Source organism: Linepithema humile, chromosome 1 (genome assembly GCF_040581485.1).
Source record: "Linepithema humile isolate Giens D197 chromosome 1, Lhum_UNIL_v1.0, whole genome shotgun sequence".
Taxonomy (NCBI): Eukaryota; Metazoa; Arthropoda; class Insecta; order Hymenoptera; family Formicidae; genus Linepithema; species Linepithema humile.
This window is the reverse complement of record NC_090128.1, coordinates 2314941-2340452: the sequence shown is the minus strand read 5'-3', so window position 1 is coordinate 2340452 and position 25512 is coordinate 2314941. Positions and strand designations below refer to the sequence as shown.

General features: G+C 42.2%; 2 protein-coding genes across 4 annotated transcripts in view; one reads left to right on the top strand and one right to left on the bottom strand.

The window, feature by feature from the left end:
- The window catches only part of LOC105674446 (zinc finger protein 383-like), a 132168-nt gene that overhangs the window by 86222 nt on the left and 20434 nt on the right, over nucleotides 1-25512 (top strand). The window lies entirely within an intron of this gene.
- The window catches only part of Ntan1 (N-terminal amidohydrolase 1), a 43177-nt gene that overhangs the window by 8799 nt on the left and 8866 nt on the right, over nucleotides 1-25512 (bottom strand). Inside the window, exon 2 of one of the 2 annotated variants that reach the window (XM_012370743.2) lies at nucleotides 14623-14749. The gene's annotated coding sequence lies outside the window, so the exon portion shown is untranslated. Of the gene's footprint in view, nucleotides 1-3014; nucleotides 3666-14622; nucleotides 14750-25512 lie in introns of those variants that run through there. The other variant, XM_012370744.2, reaches the window with a different exon arrangement.

Here is a 25512-nt window from a genome sequence, read left to right as displayed (position 1 = left end):
GCGATCTTAGAAAAAAATACAACGCACAAGATTTCCTATCGAGCAAAGTTCAAATATATGCCCAGAAAATGTGTAGAAAAAACACATATTACGTATGGAAATCGTAACACATTCTCATTATTCTAAATAAAAAAACCGTAACAATAGAACGTTAAAAATTCTCCGGGAAAACGTGGTTTCTTATTGTTTAAAACGGATATACTCCCTCTCGAGTCATTTGTAAAGTAAAGTGGCGCGGCACATGTGATCTCGCGTGATAAATTATAACGGGCGGATCGTTAAAATTAATTTACGGCGACCGTAAAGCAAGGTAATTGTCGTGCAACGCAACAGGCGGGTGTTGAGCGTCATGCGCAGTTAGCTTATCGAATATGAATTCGTCTGAGCGGAAGAGAACGCCTTCGGCCTCTTTCAATCGTCACAATGAAGTCCTCGGGTATATCTGGACGCGCGATCGAGGCTGGGTATTGTGTGACAAAGCCGGTTACACGATTGAGAGATACGAAATACCGGGTATATTGTCGGCACCGTGCGCTCGTGTTAATCGTGTTAACAATCGCGATAACAAAACTCTAAGCCGTCGGCTTACTTCGGTTGAGACTGAGCTTTACCCTGCGACGTTATCCACTAGTATTACGAACGGCTTTACTCGATATTGAATGACATTGTGCTGAAGATTAGAAAGTCTTCGGCGCGAGACGAGTCATGCGATTATCGAATAGCGCAAATTGTACATTGAATACGAAGTTTCTTTCTGAAAAAACAAAGATTGCTTCCGGAGTTTACATATCATTCTACTTTTTTTCATATTTTAATTACTAAATTTTCTCGAAGGGCAAAGATGCGCGACGGCAATTAGTAACTATATATTGGGTTGAGTCGTAACTTCCATCCCAATAAAAAATACTTATCTAAGAAACAAAAGTTATTTATGATTCAGTCCAGTTAATTAATGCTTTTATATTTTATAACGCACTCTCTCTCTCTTCCTTTAAATTATGCAATTGTAACATGACAATGCTTATCGTGTGAAAAGTGTTTGCAATTCTTTTGTAATAAATATTAAGATTAATTTATATAATTAAAAGAATATGTTCATTTTATGTGAAAAAAAATAGCACATAAGGTATATTAATTGCGCGTCCATCTCTTTACAACATGGCTTCTTAAGTCGCGGTATTAATTAAAAGATCGACGCTTCGTCGATCAATTAATAAAGTCTTGACGGTAATCGTTGCGATCTTTCTTCGATCCTGGCTGACCATTCGAGAGTCCGGAAGGATGACGCGTCAGCGCGGATCTTCTTTTATTAATTAATAAAAATTGAAACAGGTTCCGAGGGGGATTGTGCGCGGTTAGCTTGAGAATAATCGCTAATTATATCGGCGGCGTTCGCAGAACGAACGCCGTGAGAGATATGAGACTTTCGCAAAAACTCGTCGCAGCATCCTCGTGCGCGACGCGATTCGTGGCAAGGACTAAAATAGATCTTGCGATCCACATGTCGTGCCTGCAGCTGCTTCTGCGAATGCAAAAATACGCGATGGCGAAGCTGCGTCTTTTGTATTCCTTCTCTAATTGAATTATACTTAATTCGATTCCACGATTTTTCTTACATGCAATTCTATTTTCTTGTAAAAAGTTTAATTATCATAGACATTTTTCAATTATAATCCTGCAATAAAACGTCTGCTTATCATAATAGATCTTTTAGCTAATTGTTAAGAGATGTAGGAACGTATAAAGGATTATTAATTAAGAAATGTGTGCAAACATGAGCTTTATACGCGCTTAAAATAAATCTCGCTTTGCATACACGAGCGGTTGATTTTACTTAAATGTCTGTCCCTCGTAAAATTTGTAATTATATCTCACGGCGCCGCTCTAGAAATGAAGGAACAGAAAATTGCAGTCGGGCAGTAACTTACTCGCAAAACCGTGTGCAATGTACATTGCTTTCGGTATTAAGGAGCACGGTACTGTAATCCAGATGAGATAATTGCATGTTTTGTATTCGGTGGAAATATCGCGGCTTAATTATACGGCGTGCGACATGGGATGCATACCGCTCCGTTGCTCGCGCGGATACTCCCCCGCTAGGAGCAATTTCACGTTGCAATTCCTTCCGTAAATGACGTGCGCCGCGTGACGAAAATCTTATTCCGACCGGCAATGGCGTAATTAGTATTTTCGGAGATTTACGACGCACAGTTCGCGCCTCTCGTTAATAGAAAATTTCAATTTTCCATTTCCAGATGTGTACTGTGTGTTTTATTTGTGCGGCATAATTGGGTGTAAAACAAATCACGAAATTGCTTGAAATATCATGAAAACTCATTACAGTAATGTACTTTTTTGAAATCATCAGATGTCAATATTTATGTGATATCTTTTTGGCATATAGTATTCTTTGTAAAATAGATTATCGTGTGCTTGGCCTTTAAACGCGTAGTGAAATTAAAATTGTGCTAAAGAAACGTAAGAAGTGCCCGATGCATTACGAAACTGTCATCTTCGTAATTGCTGCGCGCGGCAGAAGAAACAGTTGACGTGTAATTATTTCTCGCATCGCGGGTAGTTATACATTTAATGATGATACGAATACATGGTCGTCGTCCGATCACGAATAATGATATCGCGGCTATGCTGACGCAGCGACAATTCGCGTGAAACTCGGATTACGCACGCATTTGATAGCTGCTTCGAAAATTATTCGGGGAAAACTGTGCGCGATTTGCGCGACATTGTTACATCGATTTCTCGCGATGGAGTATCGTGTCAATAACAAATTGCATTGCAACACGCTGTTTGTGCATGCTACTTATCACACAATTATCACAGAAATCGCGTCACAAATGCTGGAGTAACTCAAAATATATTAAATTTATGAAAAATAACAGGAACGTCGCATTCGGCAAGGAGAGAGATTATATAATAATTTATTTTTATCATTTCGACTATTGCGATAACTCTGAAAATTTCGCTTTCCACGTATCGTTATAGCAACAACTCACCTTATTTAGCTGATTTCACTTTTAAAAGAAATCTATCCGCAACACGATTGTGTTTTATACAAATGGCACAGTAAAATATAATCGAAGAGCACTCGATATATGCAGTTTTTATGCGCCTTTTTGTCTTGTCTTCAATCTTTATTTTGATAAGATGATTGAATTGTCTTGCTTTTCCCAGCACTTTATTAGAAGAAAATTTTAATGATTTTTTATCTCACTCATTAGTGGATTCACAAAATATGCCACTAACAATAAGTTCGGGTGTTACGCAATAATCTTGAATTTATTCATAAATATTTTTCATCGCACGTTTCGCGAATGTTGCATTTCAATCAAATACCTCGATCCTAATAGTTTAATTGCAGTTTTAGGTCGAAAATATCCAAAATACAAAATCGATAATTATTTGATTTGCGTCTTAATGCGCCATCGTTGTCTGCGAATAAATCGCGAATTCCGGAACTCCGATTGCACACCCGAACGTTCACTTCCGGTCCATTGCCTCGCAAAGGCGAAAAAAGGAGCAGGATGATTTCGTGCCGATTGCACCGCGAAGGATCTCACGAACAACCGCCGAGCGAGGATCTAGTCGAGCCGCGACTAAGTTCGTGCGCAATGTTTTCATTCAGCTGTCGCCGACTGTCCCGGCTCTCATTAACAAATCGCGTTAATTATGGCCTCCCTTATCAGCTGGCGCGGCGATTGGACGGCCGCGTGGACGTAGTGGGACGGGTTAAAACCCAAGCGGCACCAATCAGGGTAGGCTGGTGCCCGGTTTGATCGGGTATCGGGGCACCGCGAACGAGAAAATAACATGTTTGGCTCTGTCGGCAGGGCTTAGAAATCGAAATCGCCTCGGCCCCGCTTTTCTTTTTACTCCTCTCGCTTGCACCGGCGGCCGGCTGACCGGCGCGATACATCGTGAGAGCGCTCATTCATAGGGTGGTCGAGAAGTTCGAACCGCTTCGAATTCACATGGAACTCGGATTGTTAATTAACTGAGGCGACTGACGTGATCGATTATCGACGGTAACATTTACTTATTCGTGAGACAGATAATAAACGAGAGATTCATATAATGATGCGATAATTATTACACGCATTAGATACATTTTACAAAAAAATTTAAACACAAATGAAAATTCTGCAAACTTGAACTTCTGCTTGTTTGTTGCACGAGTCAAAATCCGTCATTTTATACTTTATTGCGAGCTCTGCGTCTTGAAATAAAAAAGTTAACATTGAATAAGATTTGAGTTGTCCCGCGGTGCTAGATGAACAGATAGATAAGATGCTTTGGAAGTTTTACAAGTATAATTCGAAATAATCGCGGGTCAAAAATCTGTTCTCGTGAAAAGACACCGAGTCGACAATTGGACGATGCCATCTAAATATATGTAGATACATGAAGAGAAGTCAAACGTGCATTTTTACAGTAAAAAGCGAAGAAAGATATTTCAACGATCTGAGTAAACAGCTGCAGGCTCAATCCGATCTATAAATTGCGTATAAAGAATTAAAAGAAAAATATAAATACTAACTTTATACAAATTATCATACAGATTATCATGAAGATTGTTTAAATCTTTTCCCTTTCACATTCATTTATTTTCAAATCGCTAACTTATACCCTTCTCAAAATAATCAATTCAAATAAATACGAAGTCACGTCGATTCGTTTAGTTATCTGAATCGTGGCACCGCATCGCTGGAGTCATTAGTCTAAGGTTATGTTAATTTCCTCCCCCGTTTAAAGCTAGTCACCCCTTCCGTATTTGCTCGACACGAGACACGCTTCGGGATACATCTTTTATACTGCGCGACATCAACTGGCGCATAACGCATGAATCCATAAACATAGAAAAAACATAAGCAGTCCATAAATAAGAGAACGCAAGATGCCGGGATAAAAAATCGAAACCCATCAAATGCATTTCGAATAATCAAGGGGTTGAAAAAAATTCACTCTTCGGAAGGCCAACTGCCACAAAAGGTGTCCTCGTGCGAACGAGTGTCGTGACAGCGCGGGCGACAAGCCTTCCGAGTATAATCGCGACTGATCGAAGGGTCAGAGATCTCCAACCCCCTCAGCCATCCTCGAGGAAGCCGCGAGAACGAGGCGAGAGGAGCGGGCGACCTCGGTGACGTGATAGCATCTGGACACGGCGGGATTAGGCGCGTAGGAAATGTTATCGGCGTGATCTCACGGGCGGACGAACGGACGGACGGACGGACGGGCGGGTCTAAAAAAAAAAAAAAAAAAAAAAATACCTTCACATCAGATTAAGGCGCGATCTCGAGCGCGGATCTTCCGCGATCCTCGCTGGAACGAATCGCGGTACCGCGCGGACCGAGGAGAAGCGGAGCAGCACTCTTTCGCCGGCACGCCCCCTCGGATCGATCCCCGAACGATTTACGGCGGGGATCGATTTGATCGACGATTAAGAGGACTGCGCTCTCACTCCGCGCCGTCGCGTCGTCGGTATCGGGCAATATTTCTTATATCGCGAGAGATGAAAGTGTTAACTCCTTCGGACGGCTTTTAACGCTGCGATACGCGCGCCGCGGCTGGATTAATGCCGTGCGTTTTTCCGTGCGAGCGGAATTTATCGCGTCCGCGCGAAGCTCGTGGGTTGCGTGACGTGGATTCCGAGCGAGGACGACATGCGTTCGATCTTATTTGCGGCGAGTCGTCTCCGGCGGAAGAGGAAATTGCACGTCGAATCCGCTTGAATTTCTTCGAGGGACGCGCTCCGTCGTGCCGCGAGAGCGAGAATTCCCATGACGCGCGGAAAATTAGAACCGCGGACGATGAGATTATTATACGGCGCGACGGGACAGCTAGGTATGGCCATTGTTGTGCGCCGACGAAAATTACACTCTTCAAAATCCATTGTACCAGATTGCCGGCCGTGCCGGTGGATTTTCTGCGTCCTCGTCGTAGGCGTCCCCCCGTCCGTCTCCCTCCAAGTATTGTTCGCCGTCCGGACGTTCGCTTCCGATACACGGCGAGGCCCAGGCTTTGCCTGGTCAGCGCTGAGATGCATCGCGTGAGATACACCGCGATGCGACAAGACGTTTGCCTGCCTCTTTCGAGTCTCGTTAGATTCTGGGATTCTACACTCAAAAAAATATTTCGCTGATGTAGTTAGATTTCTAGATATCGCAACAAGAATGTATCGCTATTTTTCGTATCTGTAAAAACATTGTTTGTCACATATAGAATTTATAGCAGTAATGTTCTAGCAATAGCTTCTGAAAAATTTAGGTACCATTGCTAAATGTTATTCATTGCATGATCTAACACGTGATTGATCTTATATAGATAGGCGTTTTAGAGAAACTTTCTTTTTAAAGTTCACAAACAATACAGATATATATTCTGTTTCTGTCATCTAAACTGATTAAGTAATTACATATGCAATATCACAACAGTTGCTAATTATTTATCTGTTTTAGTTAATTTTTTACACCTAGAAAATTTTAGCTATTATTGCAAGATCATTTTTTTGAGTGTATGATTTCCTTCGTTAAGCGTCCGTTGAAATTTCTGTTACTTTTCGTACAGTTTATTATACAAGATAATCGTAAAGGGAATCTCGGAATATATTTCCACTTCGTTGCGTTTCGCGAAATTTAAAAAATAAAATTCCATAATGTTTCTTTCCTTTGTGCGATTCTTAATTTTCCGCTATTAATTATATTCGTAAGAGATTAATCGCCTTGAGGATAAAAGATCATCGCGGAAAACGGAAAGCAAAATATTGCGCTCTCCGACGAGAGCTTATTTTTGAATGTCTCGACTGATTTAACGCGACGGGTTTTTACTTCGCGCCATCGAAAGATAATACATACATGTGCGCGTAAAACGAGGGCGATACAAAAAGCGAGAAAGTCATTGAGATAGCGTCGGACATAAATATCTTCTCGCGAGTATCTGGAACAGCGATAAGGACAGCGGTGCCTTGAATCAGGATATACAGTTCCGTTAAGACAGCTCAATAGCTCCGAGCGCTATCGGACTCGATAAATCGACTTCGCGGCGGAAAAGGAATCGCGTAAACACCGATTTCGTGATGAGCTTACAACAAATATATCGGCCAGCGCGCGAGCCCCGTTATCGAATTTCGTTCCTCCCGGTTTCTCATTCAGCTGGGAAATTTTATCGGGTTTCTGATACAAGCGGCAATTATTCTTAGCCTGAAAGCAACCTTATCTCACTTTGCAAAAACAATTTACTATCTGCCTTTATAATTCGCTCTTTCTCTATCGCGAACTTGCTAAAATATCGCACAATTTTATCAGAATTCAAATTGAGTGTAAATAATTAAAAGGGAGGTACATATGTTTTCAAGTGATAAACGTACTGGCTACATTTGGAATTGCTTGATATCGAGACGTGCAAATAATCGTCGATAACTATTATAATATAACTGTAATTAATATTTTTTGGTAGTTAATATTTAGATCATAATTTATACATTTACAATTAAATATTTTACTTATAAATAAATAAAATGAAGCAATTTTTAATTTATTTTGCCTCATTTTTTGAAATCTACATTAGAAAAAAATATCAGCAAGACAATACAATCAAATTATTAAAAATACTGTATGTACTTGTTCTGAAGATATATTTAATCTTACTTATTTTATCGAAGCAGAGAGAGAGAGATGTATTCATATTCGATATCATTTTAAATTCTCTTTAAATTTTTTCGCATAAATTATTTCCCTCGCGTCTGATTTGGTCGCCAATCGTCGTTCAAGAAAAAAAAAAAAAGAAACCGGCGCGACAGAAGGGCGGATGAAATTACGATGATATCGATCGAAAATCAGCGATGAACATATGCAATTATTGAAGGGGGTGGACAAAGAGGCTGGGCGGGAGGAAGCGATTCCCGGCCGGGATACAAAGAAGGCGAGACGAGGACAGGGGAGAACCCGAGAGCGAGAGGGGGGAGGCAAAACGGCGGGGCCCTTCGTGACCGTAATCGGCCGGCCGGGAGGAGGCCGCTCAGATCGAGCCACACGGAAATCCACTTGAAAAGTAGCCATTACCTTAATTATTGGTCTTTCTAAGAGGCCACGGCGGCGGGGCTCGAGATACGCAGAGTATTCAGTATCGATCACCGATGGAATCCCGAGAATCCTTCGGGATTGCTCCTCGCGACTTTTCTGGATCGCAGAATAGCAGAAGAGAACACAGTTTTGATCAATTTGACGATAACATTATCCTGACGTTTCTTAATAATTAAAGGGGGAACTCTTTTATCGTGTCTTATCGTAAAGAAAATGAAAATTGATTTCGCTTATCGAACAGAGAGAGAGAGATAAATCGATATTCGCAAAGATATGCCGAGAGCGGGGGCCCAATTAGAACGACAGAAATGAAGGCGAAGCGTTTCGACGAGAAATAGATCGAGGTGGTGCGCGTTCGCGCAAATTAATTGCGACCGACTGAGGTTACTCCTGCGATCGAGCGCGGAGGGGGGGGGGGACGAAAGAATTAAAACCGGGGCGGAATCCGAATAAATCGGCAGCGGGCGGTCGGCTCGGGGCGGGAAGGGGGAGGGCGGGAGAGCGGTGAATCGAGAGAGCGGATCGACCTCTAATAACCGCGTATCGTTCAAGCGAGGGCCGGTTTCTTCGAGAAGGGAGGCTCGCCAAAAAGATCAACGAAAAAGCTCTCTCGTTCGAGCGAGGCATCGCTCACTTAAGGAATTAGCGGTAATGGCGGTGCAGCGCCGCGCAACTTTGTTGCTGCACGCTATTTCATAATGCATCGCTATCGAAAGCGGGTGGATGTGCGAGGATAAGTTAGCGCACCCGCTGGTAATTCACCGATGCTTTCGCACGGATCGATCAGCGGTTAGTGGAGAACTAATTCATTCGGGGGAAACTTTCGTTTTTTTTTTCGCTCGCGCACTCTTTCACGGCTTTTTAATTCAGTGAATTCTATCGTAAGCGATTAATATAATGAATTTATTAATATAAAAAAAGCTGTCAACTATGACAACTCGTTTAATCATTAACGGATAAAAATAATGTAACAATCCATATTTTATTATTTAGCTGATTCGTGCCAATCGTCCGATTGAATATTTTCGTGGAATCGATTATTTTCCATCGAGCTTCGGAAATGTACAGTTTTTTCAAAAGTAAAAGGTAGACATTTATCAATGCTTAATTATTATCAATCCAAATATTTTTCATGAAAAATTCCAACCTCAATGTTCTTCGCGTTAAAAATTTGTGATAATGATTCGACTGTTCAAAGCTCAGATCACGTCGTAAACGACTTTTAAATTGTTGTATTGCACATTCACTCGTCCATCGGCGCGTGCACGCATACACACACGCGCATGCATGTGTATCTATCAGTTACGAAGCGCGCGATACATGCGAGAGGCGTAAACGCGAGCGATCCTTCGACTGTCAGCGGTCAAACGTCGATTTATCCGCGATTCCCGTCTCTTTCAGGCTGTAATTTCGCAGACCCGGACATACCAGAAAACGCTCTTATCCATTTCTTCTTCTTCTCTCTGCTTCTCTCTCGCGCGTCGATCACCAGCAGAATGCATGCCAGGCACGTACACAGGCGTGCACGCACGACACGCATCGCCCGTACGCGTATACGTACACGGACGTAATTACGCTCGCGCGATCACGCCGCTGTTATTTATTTAAGCGTGCAAAAGGACCGTGGCCATTAACGGGTGCTTCTCTCTACCCGAGAATCGCCGTCTTTCACGCGGTGTCGGTATTCCAATAGCCGGCGATTCCGCCGACGACCTCGAAGATGGAGCAGAGTTCGTTGCGACGAGAGGGTCTTCTTTATACTAAGCAGTAGCGTGTATACAATCGAATGGAGCAACGGGATTAATAAAGTCCGAGAATTTGGGGACATTTAATCGATCATTAAAACACAAAAATCGAGAATACGTTTATCGATAAAGGCTTATATTAAAAAACATCCCTCTGATTAAAGTGCGATTTAGTTTAACGCGCATGCTATCTTCACGAGGGAAGCGTGCTCGTCGTGCAGAAATTTTACGTTCATTAGGATCGTGAATGATGGCCGCGCATGAGGACGTTGCGGAAATTCTAATGCGCGTTAAAATGGCATCCTCTCCGGTGTCTCGAAACACGAGGCTGTAACCGCGGATGGATGTAACCGAGAGCCCGTATCGGGCATCACTATACCGTATATAATACGTATACGTCGTCTCGGTCCCCGAGCCTGATTATCCCGATGGAGATCCGTATCTGGTGGTAATTAGGCGTCTAATTAAGCCGGTTAATTAATCACTAAGCGCGCGTGTGCGGTGACTGGACACGAGACGACGTACGGCCGCTGCGACCCGATTCTAGTCATCGTCGCCATTTAAAGGCCGTCATGCAAAAATGCCACCCGATGGAGACATTCTATTCAGTCGTTTCTTACATGTGAAATGTTCGTTTTGCATTAACAAGCTTCCGATTATTTCCCAGGAAACATAAAGTATAGATGTATGTATAATTAAAATTTTCTCAGAATGAGAAACCATTTTTTTTTTTTCTTCATAATCTCTCATTTCGAAATGTAGGTCATTTTAAAACTACGAAGAATTAATGATAAGAAATATATTCTAGGCTTTTTTTATATTCTGGAGGTGTTAAAAATATTAATGTCCATTGTTGCGCGTTAACATAACTAAAATTTATGCTACGAAATGTTTCTCTGTTATTTGAAGTCAATTTTTTCCTAATAAAAATCAGCGGATTAATGATCCATCTTAAATACGATAATAACAATGATAAATTACTGAAACCATACGCGATTTACTTCAAACACGTCTAAGTCGATTGACGACAAAGTGTTCGGAAACTTGCTCGCGCTCTACTGCGAAACCTGGCGTCTGTTCGCCTGTTCAATGGGCGGAAATCGCTCGTTGCGGTTTTTATCCGACGCAATAACCGCCGGTCTACTGTGAAAGGACAATCGACAATAATGCCTTTATCCGTCCGACCTGGCATCGATCCGGCAAATTCACTTTTTCGTCGATGGGCACATGCCCAGCATCAATGGACCCCTGTCTCTCCTGCGTCATTTTATTGACTACTTGCATTCCTCGAAAAAGGAAGAATGTTCCTGATCTTCGCAACTGATTCATTCGAGCGACTGAAAGAATGAATATATAACTGGCATAGCGCATCAATTTTTTGAAGAGTCGCGCAGTCAAACCAGCTGTACAGGCTAAAAATATTTTGTAACTCTGCGATCATTCATTTATTTACGCAATTAATTACTCGTGGCATAATTTCACTAATTCATTAGTTTAATTGAAAATCGCACTATTAGTTTAATTAACAAATCGTTTTTGCCATTCATTTCAGAGACGAAGAAAAACGACGAGAGAAACTGAGCGAATTCAGGCTCATAACGAACGATTAGAGCGATGTGAGTGCAGGTAATTAGAAAAACGCATGTGTCTATTATCAGTACACGTGGGCGACGCCAGCCAATCGGTGCGGCCACCACGGTTTTATTGGTCAATCAGCATCGATTTACGACATGCAATACGTGACTCGCAAAAAGACAAGCAAGTTTTTACTGGTGTCTTATTTTGCTATACAGAATGTTTCTGCTTTGTCGAAATGTTCAAAACTGTTCGATCGGTTTGATTCCAGCGACTTTTTCACATGCTGCGACTTGATTTTTGACGCAAAAATTAAAGAATGCTATTAATAGGTTTATAAAATCTCAAAAAATCAACAGCTGACAGAATATCCCGAAACATTCTGTATACAAATAAATTGAATCATTATGCTAATACATACATACGTATATGCATTATGAGTGTTTGAAGATATCTTGACAGTTTACTTGATCGAATTAGGGCGAATCGCGTCAAATAAAACGGCAATAAAAGGTTGGGAAATCGCGATCACCGAACCGGAAATGCGTGAGGCGTGAAAAATCCGCCGCACACAACAGCCGAGAAATCCGATGATAAGACGATCTGACAGATGACGTAGAGCCCGTTGCCCGACATCGGCAGTTATCGCTATAGGCGATTCGATTCCTCGGTCGACTTCTTATTTCTTTCTCTTGTTTCGCGTAAACACAACGCCGCCGCCGTCGCAGTTCGCGATGTAATTTATCTGTTTTCCTTTCCGCAGTATGAGATCGAGGCGAAATTTTCCACTGTCAGGCTGGACTGCTCCGCGATGCAAATAATGGGCCATGATAGTTTTGCCGACGAGCTGTCACATATATCGTTCGCTCAAAATTATCGTCAGTTTGTCCATTTATCGTGAAACATAATTTTCATCGCGAACAATAATTTTGACAAAAAGCGAACGAGTTGTTCGATGTGCAATTAAATTAATTCTGGATGAGATATTTCGCAACAGTCGAAAATATCGGTCAGAAGAAAGAAACGCCGCGAATAAAATCGAAGGCAATATTCCGAATTAATTTCGTGTTTAACAGATCTTCCATTTTTATATAATAATAGGTACAGTTCGAAAAATTAACTATCTTGTAGAAGAATCTATTGGCTCAAACATCTTTTATTCCCTCGAATCTTTTTTTATTGTCAATATGTAACAATTTTCGGAAAATTGTACCGATGAATACGAAGATACATCATGTGTAATATAAATTTAAAAGATATTGGCGTGTGAAGAGTAAGAAAAGAAGATCGAGAAAGCCAGAAATTGAGTCGGAGGGTCGATTCGGAGATTTTCATGCCGAAGGAAGCCTCCTCCGCACACTAGGGACTATTAAATTTATGGCTCTCCCTTCGTCGAAGGGGGAGACGATAACATGCATAATAAGCGCGCCCAGATAACGGGTGACGCATAAGTTACGGCCTCGCGATAAACGAGACCTATGCACATATCGTGGAAGGTTACAGTGGTCGATGGTCGAAGAACCGTGAGATTTTTTTGAAATCTTTTTATCGTGTTGGTAGGATTACATAGAACTCAGACGCATTCAAACAGGTGGATGACACGTGTGCGCATGATTCAGTTTGCCCTTCTCGATATTAATTGATAACAGTAATTCTCAGTTGCTTGGAAAATATATAATGAAACATTCTGCCGCTCATCTACATAATTTAACGTTCAAATAAATCGGTTTTAAATTAACACAGGAAGATGTAGTTAATTATATTTCGCGAAAGTGTGCCCGAGTCGGTATAATTCAACTTTACAAACGCAGGAAAAATAATTTTCATTTAAATTATATTTATATTTAAATGTATTACGCGTATATTTGCATTAATATCGTACGCTTTTTTAAATACGACAGCTGGCGTTGAATTTTTATTTGATATTCAATTCCCAAAGCATATTGAAGAAAAACATTGCCTCGTTTAATTAAAATCTGCAATTATCAGCTTCACTTGTGTTTCGCGCGAATCCAACAAAGGACTGTTCCGACGTAATCACTCACTTCGTGCACGAATGTTAAGATACTCAATGATCAGTTATTATTCAGTTATTCATGTTTGATTAACGTCCCGTGCATTTAATAAATCCGCAGTTTCGCGATATACTTGGGCGGAAAATTTTTTCTCGATTTTTACGATTTCAATGCAGTTTAGCGGGATTCGCTAATCGCTGTCATTATGGAAATAACATATTTTTTTATATCTTCATTAAACGCACTCGCGCAGATTTAAAAGTAAATGTAAGAGTTATTATTATTCGAGAACTCTGATAATAATATAATGATCGGTCATTATACGAAGCTAGATTAGCAGCTAGAATCTTTAAATACAATTCACGTCGAGTAAATTTGCTCCGAGTCGTTCTTTCCTCATTTGTATTTTTTTTTTTTTATAGGAATGAAAGAACGCGCAAAACACGAAGGTAGGAAAAAAATTGTTAAATCCCTAAGATTCGCGAGGAGATTTAATATTAAATCCGCCTGGGAAGAAGATAGTCGTCGTTAACGCACATATCTCTGCATCTTTTTCTGCACGAGTGCTTGAAGATTAACGTCTCCATTCGGCGCGGCCGGCGCGCGTCTTGCAAAAAAGGGCGAGATTATCGACGGCGACAATGCCGGATTAGATATGTATCGGGGCGAAATTCATGGGCGCCTCGTCGCACATCTTAATCGCAAAAGCCGGAGCGTGCTTTTTCTCTTTCTCTCCATTCCTCCGCACGTCCTCACTGAAGCAGTATTGCCATTTCTTTAAAGTTGGATCGCACGAGATTGACAACACATCAAGAGCTCCAAAGTTGCTCGCGAAGAAGTCGGAGAAAGCTCCGTCGGCTTATATCGAAATTGCGAAAATGGAATGCTGCCTTTGCAGAAATGGCATTGCCGGACTTATCGTTCGCTGTTAGAATTTATCGGCTGGAAGGCGAGACTAGCTCACCGGACAGTCCTGAAAAACGTAGCTTGCCCTCTCCCCTCCCTTCGTGCTTTATCTCTCGTAGGCCTTCGTCTTCCGCCATTCGATTTATCTCGGAGCCCGGCCCACCGGTTTCCGTCCGCTTATCCGCTTAATTTATTTTCCATATCTCTTGAAATCTTAATGACGACGCGAGCGGGTCGGAGCTCGAACGGGTCTAAGTGCAGGGAAACCAGAGAGGAAGGACTCACCTTGCGGATTTCTGCGGATACTGTCCCCTCAGGCCAATTGGCACGTTCCCGCCGCCATCGTCAACGGGTAGTTCCGCTTCTTCGGCCGCGCGTCCGTTGCGCCGCTACCGCGTGTCTCGCGTGGATGCTGCGAAAGGAACAAATGTGTCAGATAAAAAAGATCCGGTTGCAGAATATATATTTTTGTTGCACATTATACAGACTTCTCTATTCTAAGTGTAAAATAAATCTTTATTCGTAACGTAATGAATTAATAATATATCAACAATTTGATAATGAAACGCGCAGAATGGTGTATATAAGTAGAAACGCGCAATGAAGATTGTAACCGAGAACTTTGACGAATAACGCAATTATGGGGGTCACGTGAACGTGGTGGAGATAAGCGGGATCGTATATTATTTATCTGAAATCTGACTATCACGTAGTGATTATATACGAAAAACGTCGGCGATGAATAATTCCTTAGATACTTTTACAGTTCGACGCGCACACGTGTATTGATAATACACTTATACACTATTTATATATTTAACGACCGAACATATTTTATCGTGACATTTATTATATTAGTTACGAAAGCTCCGTCGGTTCTTCGTCGCTGTAACTTGAGAAATCAACAATTTTAAGGGTCACAAGGATTAGAGATTTAGAATTTTATATCTAAAAGCTGCAAAGTGCAGCTGCCTTAAATGTCGACAGGTGCAAAAGTGCAAAAGTGATTTAATTTGCGTATATTTATTTAATTAAGCGGAATATATTTGGAAATAAAAATCGTAACAAGATTCAAAGATATTGAGAAACCGTTGACGACGAAAGCTCTCGTCTGAATGTGCCAATTAAATTTCTTTTATCTTTCGCACGTCGAAGAAATCGTAAATTTAAGATAATCGCGAGTCAAAAATCGCAAGCTGCATCGAACGCATTGCTTATTCTTTTATTTAGCTACTTGGAAATTTCATTTCTATGGCGAACCGAAATTATTTAAATCTATCGTTTTACGTCGCTTCACACTCGCGCACCTGGTGAAACTATTCGTTTCTTTAGAGTTCAATTTATTTTGTACATTTTGTTTCGATCTTTGATTCAACAAATCAACATTCAAGGAAAAAAAAAATGAAGAAAAATTTGGAAATCTAAGATCTTGGACAGTAATACAATACAGGGCTGCTCATACCGGGTGCTCGAACGCAAAGGCAAAACGAGGGGCAGCAGAACGATGTAACAGTCGAATTTGCATACAGTGGCCGCAACCGACTGTCTGGCCTCACTGCCGTAATATTTATGAGATACGACTTCCTCCGATTGTTTGTAAGCGGCTACGGACAAGTAATACCGTCATTCCACCGTTCACCGTTTCACATAGAAATTATTGTAGAGAAAATAATTTTTGAGCCATGATCGAAATCTGACGATTCCGATGACACGAAAGCAGCTTGTAGATTACTAGCGGAAAAACCGGATGACAAAATTGTATTAAAAAAAAAACAGAAGTTCCGGATTAAAATCCCGCAAGTGAATGAAAAATAAGCAAAGCACGTTATACATAATGATAAAAAAATTTAATAACAAGATTATAAAAAGAATACGAATCTTGTTTCAATTTTAGTACATTATAAAAATCTTTAAATCAATGATTAAGATTCCTAATACTTTCGATTATAAAAAAACGTGAAGATTTCTCCGTCAAGTGGAAAAAAATACGCTACACTTTTTACCAAGATGACGCTGCTGGACGTGATAATTCGAGCGAATCAATTAAAGCTTGCGGGACGCGTTCGCGAGTGCTCCATGCGCGACTCATCGATTAACTGCGGCAGTCAATACTTCTTGCCCGAGCCCGATCGGATGAATAATCGCGTCCTTTATTTTAGCGCCCGAGGACACGTTCCCCGGGTGATTTATAAGTGGAACATAAGATTTAATTTCCATCGTCGATTACCGGCACAAAGTTAATGTGTCTATTAAGAGAATACCCGAGCGGCGCGATCGATCGGAAAGAAAAATCCTAGTCATAAGATGAATTGCGACATTACCGCTGATTAATGCGTGCAGGAAAATTCACGCGAGCGCTACGAACGAGATAATAGAAGCGTCGTTCTGTGCGGCCGTAATCGGAGACCGGTTGTCGGGCTCATGATGCACGCAAGGAGATCGGAATTGTGCGGAATTCTATGGAAATGCCTCCGAGACACTTCGTTATATCCTTTTCTCATTTTCGTGACGTTGAATTGAACTTTTATTAATCATTCCTGTTTCTTCGTTGAGAAATTCGCCTTGACGTTTTTGCTCGTGTCATTGCCGATGTGGCGTGTTTCTGTTGTTAGGAACTAAAGACTGCCTCGCGGCTGGCGACCCGCGTGCATGACAGTGACTGCAATATTGCAGTTACGCAAAGACGCATAGAAAATGAAATGCAAACAATGCTTTCTTAGCGCGAACGTATCGGGCGTCGCGCAACGCGCAGAGATGTATCACCGCTTGTAAACAATAATAATAACAATATGTACGGCGCACACGCATGAAAGATGCCACACTTATTGCACACGCGGCTGTCGCTTTCGCTCATATCAGCGACGTAATAATGCTGTAGGCTTTACGTCTATATTTCTAATTGCAACGCACACGTGACACGAAAATGAAATTATCTAGTACGGGGAAAAGCATTTATCGCTAAAAATAATTGATTCATAACAAAATTTTCCGAGAGACAAAAAAAAGACATAACGCGACAAATAAGATCTTAATGGGCTAAATAAAAGACACTTGCATGAGATTCAGATGGGTAATTCGGGCGCGAGCGCCGCAGGAATCGTTTGCAGTACTGCGCGCGCGTGTGTGTGTGTGTGTGTGCACAGTACAGCACGCACACAGGGACAGGGACACGCACACAACGCGTCGGTCCGCATTCCACGAGTGGAACAACCGGTACACCACGATATTCAGTGGCTCTCATTCGCCGCGACGTCGTCCACCGACGTTATGCAATGGACGGAGGAGTCAGTGGCCCGGCAAATTCGCGGAAGATGAGATGGCCTTCCGGGTCGTCCGCGTTTTTATTTTTTCTCTCCTTCCCTTTTTCTCACGTCCCGCCGATGAGTGCTCGCGCGCGCGCGCGCGCGCGCGTACGCGCGCGCGTGAGCCGCCGGTCGAAATCGAAAGTAGTGCACGCGGCGATGAAAAAGTCGAGCCTACCCCCTTTCGATTCTGTCTGCTCTTTTCCAAGAATATCCTGTCGGATAATGCTAGTCTTGCGGAGGTTCGCTCTTAATCATACTTGCTGAGTCGCTCGCAAGTGAGGGCATTAAATGACCGAGTTTTTGCCTAGATACATCACAAGTATTATGGATGCAGTCGTGTAGACATCGATGGGTGTTTAACTTTACAGCGGCTGCGAGGTTCAGAGAACGAGACCGGTGAACAGCGTACAGTATGACGAACATGTATCTTTTTAAAATAATTAAATAAAAATCTAGAGTTTGGAGATTTTGCAGATATTATCGCAGACATTCATTTTATTTTTAACACGCAGATAAACGATAAAATAATAGATAGTGAAAATTGTAGATAAATATCGATATCTTATCTGATTTTCAGACTGAGTGTCACAAAATAACATTTCTGATAAAGATAATCTCTCTTAATATCACTAATTACTGAAGAATTTATTACTAAAGCTGAAGAAATTCTCGAATAAAAATGCAGTCTTGGTCGATTCTCGGCGCGAGCTTGATCGAAGTTCCATTGCGGCGCCACAATGATGATCACAAGAGAAAATAAAGATTGTTTCCGGTAGGTATGTACTTCGGTAGGAATTAACGTTGGGGCAACGAAGTCACGAGCCGAGACAATTGCATTTATTGGCAATACCGACGATAATGTAACGGTATCCGCGTTCGAGAGAGGATGGGCAGCGAGAACGCGGCGGTGCAATATGGCAAAATGCGTCTGTCATTTTCTTTCCATATGGAATTTATTCTGCGAATGTATTTATCTTTCGGAGATGTTGCGCGTTCGCGGAACTCGTCTGCAACGAGATATCGCCCGAGCATTAGGAAATAATATATTAATTCAGAGAATACTAAAATTTTCTTTCGAATCAAATAATTTATTCTTTCTTACCTTTTTCTTGCTGATCGATTTAATTAATTTTATTGAAAAAAAAATGAGAAAAGAAATTTATAGAAAATGTTGAGATAACTTTTCTTATGAATAAAAAAAAGATCGACTGTTTGCTAATCTACAGTTATTAGAATTTGCAAATATCGACTCGATTGAGCGCATCGTCGACCATCACGTGGAAGTGTCTTTCGACACGCTTCAAAGAGCTACTTCTCTTTTATTACGGTGTTAAATTCGCGACGCTCTTTCTCTCGTTCGCCGATCAACGCCGCGTGAAATCGAGATAGAGATTACCGTCGAGTATCGAACATCTCTCGATATCGCGATCTGTGGTTAGAATAAAATTACGGAATGCCGGGCATAAAACGCGGATGAGAGCGAAATTGCGCGGAAAACGGAACGAAATGTGAGAATGGTTAGACATGTTCGACGAATAATCCCATTCTGCATTACAAAGAAAATAAAGATACCGCGTGCAGAAGCGTGCCAACTCTCACTTTAGCATAACACGATTTTCAACTGGAGCAACGATTACATCAATTCACAAACGATACTGCAATGAGATTTTCTCTCAATCCTTTACGACAATTCTTAATCATATTCCGAATAGCTGCAAGAGCTATTTAGATAAAATAAATTGTTACTATCAAAGGGATTAAAACGGCGGATTGCTAATTAGCATGCAGCCAGCGATCGCTGGCGCACGCAAATAGCGAGATACGTAAGAAAAAAATTAGCAGTATCGCCGCTGCTAATGCGATTCTATCGGGTGTGCCTAACCCAACGGCTGATTTACGAGCGGCGACGGGAGAGCGCGTTAAAATTATCGTCCGAAACGCGGGATGCGGGCAAACGGGATAAGCGTCCCCCCTCGTCCTAATTTCCAATTCCGCAGACCTCTCACTCTCTTCGCGGGGAAATTACTTCGGGGACACCCGGTGCATCTAAATTTCTGGCCTGGCCGCGCTTCGGGCTAGGCCTGAACCTGAGTTTCTGATTTATGTGGGCCCCCGGGGGGGAGTCCAGTTGCCAGGTCTTCCACACAAATGCCCGCACTGTGCATACGCGCGTATATCCAGCGCTCGTGCACACAAGTACGCAGAAGCCGGGCGTGTGTGTGTATGTACGTCCTCGATGTATGTGCATGTATATATATATATATTGTATATATATATTATATATGTACATAGTATAGAGTCTCGAGGATCCAGTGCGCGTTTGAAATCGCGCGTGGGTGCGGATTTCTATACCTCGCGGGATGGATGAACTCGCGCGACTTTCGAGCGCGACGGCTAACTCGTTTGTCCGTCGACGAGAAATGAAAATCGTCGCTAAGGCGTGTCGAAACGCGGAATCGACGATCTCTATCGAGCGCTCTTCGACGCAGCCCGTTAACTCGCGACACAATGGCAATGCTTAATACCTCGCGTTAGATGATCTTTACGAGAGAAATGTTCCAGTATGATCGTAAAAAAAAATTACTGATTATGCGAGAAAAGCGAATATTGGTGAATTTTGTAAAAAAATTTGTGAAAATGAAATCATTTATATGTGAAATTCGCGAGAAGTTCTTTATGATTTTGCTGACTCGCCTGTATCGAAAAACTTAGTTGATAAAGTTTTATTTCCATTTGTTAATGTAATAATAAATAAATCTGTGAAATAGCAGATACTTTTTATCGACGTGAGAATCATATCGCTATCAACTGGATACCGAAATCGAAAAGCTGAGAACTATATCTAATCGCGCAGCGATACGAAATATGTGTATATTAAAATATCGCGGAAATCAAATTGATGGCCATATAGAAATATTGTTTTAGACGTGTATGATCAAACAGGGACGATTTTATCTGCCTCGTTCTAAAAGTACAAGTGTACAAAGTAAGTAGATAATGCACATGTTGCGGAATATCGCGAAGTGCCAGACATGATTATACTTATGTATCTTCACGCGGCAAATTGCAACGTGAAATTATAGGTACGCGAAGTTTATACAATAAAGATTAATGCACACGATACGGACTCTTGCGGTAACTCCCGGAGCGAGCCTTGCACTTAAGATAGTGTAAACGCGGCTCGCTATATACGGTATGCACTTGCAACTTGTGCATCGCGCAGGTGTATCGCAGCGCTCAAAAAGTAGCGGCTTAAACGGCGAAATTCACAGGCGAGTGAATAATTAAAGTTGCAATTGCGCTACGTCCCACTTTACGTGCCTAGTTTACGTACCGCTGTTTATGTACCAGAAACAAGGCCACTCGAGCGAGCCAAGTTTCCAGTCAAACGATCAAATGCCATAAACTCCGCGATATCAAATATTCAATTCAAAATGCACTATCGTCACGTGCGATATTCGTTGCACCGCGAACAATCGGGACGTCAAATTTTCTATCGAAAATGAAATAATCGATGAAACTGATAAAAAAAAAAAATTCTTAAAGGGAACATTTCTCATCGGAAACCAGTATTTCATCAATTAAAGACATTTATCAAGATGAATAAGTGTAACGATGGTGAAATGGAATCTCGCGCGGAAATAAATTTCATCCTTCAGATAGTCTTTCGATCTAACGAAACTCTAGTTTTGCCTTGTTTGGCGGAAACAATTAGCATAGTATACGGCGGTTTATTCTGGCTGTTAGAATCTAGTGCTTGAACCCGAGTACGGTCATACAACGTGTACATTCACCATTCTCGGTTCTCCAAGGGACACATTTATGCGCGGATACACAGCCGTTCGTTTCGCATGCCCCAACGCTATATACACGGCGAAGAAGCTCCTCTCCCGTGTGCGCCTCCTGGAATAAGTCTTTCTCGCTCGCGCGTGTTCTCTCCGCGCCTCCATTCTCCGTAACCAACCGGATTAACCTAGTCCGAGGTAGAGTCCCTTGATATGCGAAATGCGGGACGTGGAAACCGGCACACGAGATTCCGCGCATCGCGCGTAAAATTCCGTACTATTCAGCCGCGAATAATGTAAATTACTTGCCGATAACCGATGGCTCGAACATTCCGGCCGATCTTTTCGAGACTGGAAATCTTATCGCGTGCTTATGGAATATAATATGATATACATAGAATAGAGTATATAAGAGATATGGAATAAATATATAAATCTGACATTTTTGAGACGTCCTAAAGACGTCTTAAATCTAACAGTTTTAAAACGTCCTAAAAATATCCTACGTCTTTAAGATACAGATATTAAAATCCGCAATCGAGAAAGACAGCATGAAGCTAACTATTCCAAGAAGTTGTGATGACTAATGGTCGATAATTTCTACAAAATGTGTTGGTATTAATAGAAAATGATTACATAGCCAAATATTAGCAATGTTCACAAGTTTGCGAATGTCAATCTTTGCAAACACTGCCAACATTTTGCTTATCGAGCAAAGAGTGATTCGTTATAAAATTTAGAGTCGGCCTTTCCCTCGCAAAGATTTTGAAGCACTAACAATTTTCTTACAAGTTATATTTGTCTTTAAGTAAAATTTAGATTGTGTTTACTTCGCATTCGACGAAGTATATGCTGATATGAATTTCTTACGCAATTATTACAAAATTGAAAACTATCTCAGGTATTTATAACGCAATGCATTTGCGATGAGAATCCTTCGAAAGGCGAAAAGGCGACTCTTCGGGCAATGAATCATCATATTTGCAATATACGAGGAGACACGCGTGTACGCCGAACGTTACTCCGTCAAATTCATCGGAATATCATCGTTTTCATCGTCGGTCGCAGCACGTTAATCGATCTTCGTGCGCAGGCGGGCAGAGAGAAACACGGGTCCGTTAATGTTATCGAAAGCCTCTATCTAAGAACCTGTCAATTGCCGCAAAATAGCGTGCGCACGCGAGCGTATTCGAATTCCGACGTGCGCATAAAGAGCCAATCATTAGAAGACGATTAAAGGGTGGCGGTTCGCTTCGGTTGGAATCATTGTAGACGAGTGATCACGGAAAACGCTAGGAACAAACGCTTTCTTCCAGCCGAAATAATGAAACGCTAGACGAAACTCTCTTGTACATTCCTATAAATCATATTCATTACTCTACCCTCAATTTCGCAAAATATCACCCGACCTCTCCGTTTTGCGTTTCGGAGTTAAGTGGCGAGTGAATTTCACGCGTGAGAATTCCGCCAGTCTCAGTCCTACAGGCGTGACGAAATGCTTCCCGCTAATACTCGATAGAATTAATAGTCCTGCGCGTCTTCTCCTCGCGTCACGATATTTCGTCTCGCGTCAGATGCGCGATCCGTTCGGTAATGTTCAGTCATTTGATTATTCGACGCGGTAGCTTATCCCGCCGCGGAGAGAGAACGACGCTCCGACTCGCATGCCGATCAAAGTGATCGGGGTATGCAAAAAATTCGGCGATTCACGATGCCGGCGTTTTCCGGCGGCGCGGACAACGAGGAAGCAGGCGATGCGGGACTCGCGCGTGTCAAATTGAAACGTTACGGAAAACGACGGCGTACGCGTCGGGAGAGACCGGCGTGAGCGGCTAACGCAGGTGAGCTGGCTCGAAAGGTTAACACCCTCTCTCTAGCCGGCTCTCTAACAGCGTCTTAACTCAGTTAAGCCCGACTGACTTAAGAGAATTCAGAGTGCAGAACCCGTCCCCCCGTTGATGCAAGAGACCCCCCTTGATCGAGGGCGTTCCACGTGGCTTCATCCTCCTGCGCTTTTGTAGCGGCTCGCGTGCACGCTTGCAATTCGTCCGGATCGCCAGCTAGGATTGCGGGAAAAATGCAAGCGGAGGGGAAAGACAGGATGCGCTCGATCGCGATTTCGATCGCTTGGATCTTTCGCGTTAGAATAGTCGTTTCCTTCATATGTTATTGTATCGAATTAATATTACAAGAATTGCAGTTTCTGTGAAGCTCATGTTTCACACAAGCAGATTCAAATTAAAAATATATAAATCATCGATTCTTTTTTGCAATTTTCAAAGATGGATTTTAAATCCAAATTTTGAATTTGATTTTTCTTTGAGAAGAATTTTAGATTCCAAACTTCTTTCAAGTAAAAATTCTCTTGTTATATAATCGATAGTTGATGTGTAGGTAAATAAGTACTATTAGAATTATATAGACTTTAGAGATTGATCGATCATCGTAGACGTAAATTCAGTCTAATTGCAGCCGATCGCGGGAAGGCACAAGCAGTACTCACGATGGCACGTAAAACGCCAGTATTCGTAATGACTAATTGTCGCCGAGATTACCCAACTAAAAGTAATAACCACTAGTACAAGTAATAATTACGCAGCGAGCATTACGACAATGTAATGTCGTCGCTAGAAAGTATCGTCGAGGTGCGCTCCGATAAGTCACGACGAGACGCGATAAAAGGGAAACGGTGTTAAAAGTGAACTGTCATGCATTGCGAACTCAGATAACTATTCAAAGTTGGCGAAACGCTAAACAGCGAGCACTAAAATTTTGCAAAACAGTCTCTCGATCTAAAGTAACGCGTCATAAATTTTAGTTTCACGTCAGTTTTTCGATGTGTAACATATCGATTTTCCATAAAGACTTGAAGAAGTTTAATTTCCCGACCGTCGGCATAATGTACGAATTTTTCGATGCACTTTTTCCAGCCAAAATGCACGCAAAAGATTAATCTCATCTACAAATAGCAAGAGCGAATAATTTTTCGCAAAGTCCGATGACAGGACGCGGCAATGGAAATTCGTTGCTGCTCGGTGAAATTCACGCTTCCGGCGCTTCGTCGACCCGGTTCAGATGAATTCGAAAATTCGTACCTCTCTCTCGCTCGACTGTCTCCCGTTAGGAAACGTCGGGCAGAAACAGAAGTAACAGAGACCAAAGTCGTGGGAAACTCTCCAAGCGAGCATCGAGTATGGGAATAGGAGGTATCGGTTATAATTCTATACCGCGGTTCGGTTAAGTACCTCCCGATTAAAGTCGGCGGCCACGTGAAAGTATACAGTTATGGTTGCTGGGGCATCAATATTCGTACGCTAGTAGAAGTTTACGCCGGTAAGAGAGGATTACCGGAATTGAAAAAAGTCGAATCGCTTAGATAGCGCAGCAAAACAGAATCTTCGTATCGAAATCGATGCAAGTATGGGAACGAAAGTAAAGCTGAAAGTAGCTGTAGACGATCCCGTTCGAGGTGCCGGAAAATCGCAGAAACGCCGTACAATTAAAGATATTCTCGAGAAGCTTCTAAAAATAAAAGCATAATGCGAGTATTAATTGATATAATTTTCTAGAAACATTGCGACGCGGGCAACTTTTAATCGCATCTGAGTTTCAAATCGCGACGACGACGGTGTAATTCCTTTTCTACTTATCGCAATTTTCCGTGTGCAATTTTTCAAACGCTGTTGCATCGCTGCACCCGCAGCTTTTCGTGACGCGTAAGAAAATGCTGGATCGCTCGCTGCAAAAACAGCGCCACGGGCGTTTCGCCGAAACGTTTTCACGGGGAAGCAGGCAGGATAATGACGTTCCCGGACCATCCTCGCGGTGTGATTTACGCCCCACGCGTGTAACGGCGGTCTCTTGGGCGAGTTCGAATTACAATTACCTGCCCGTTTCGGGCGAGATAAAGCGGCGCGTTTGCACGTAACACATCATCGAGAATGGATGCGCGGGACAATAATGGACGTCTACGAGGCGCGCGGCGTCCTTTCGCCCGTTTTCGCGCGGCGCGCAGCGTGTGTTTACCGCTCACAGTGTGCAGATTTGTAACGACCACGATGGTTTCCACGCGATCGCGCGAGCAT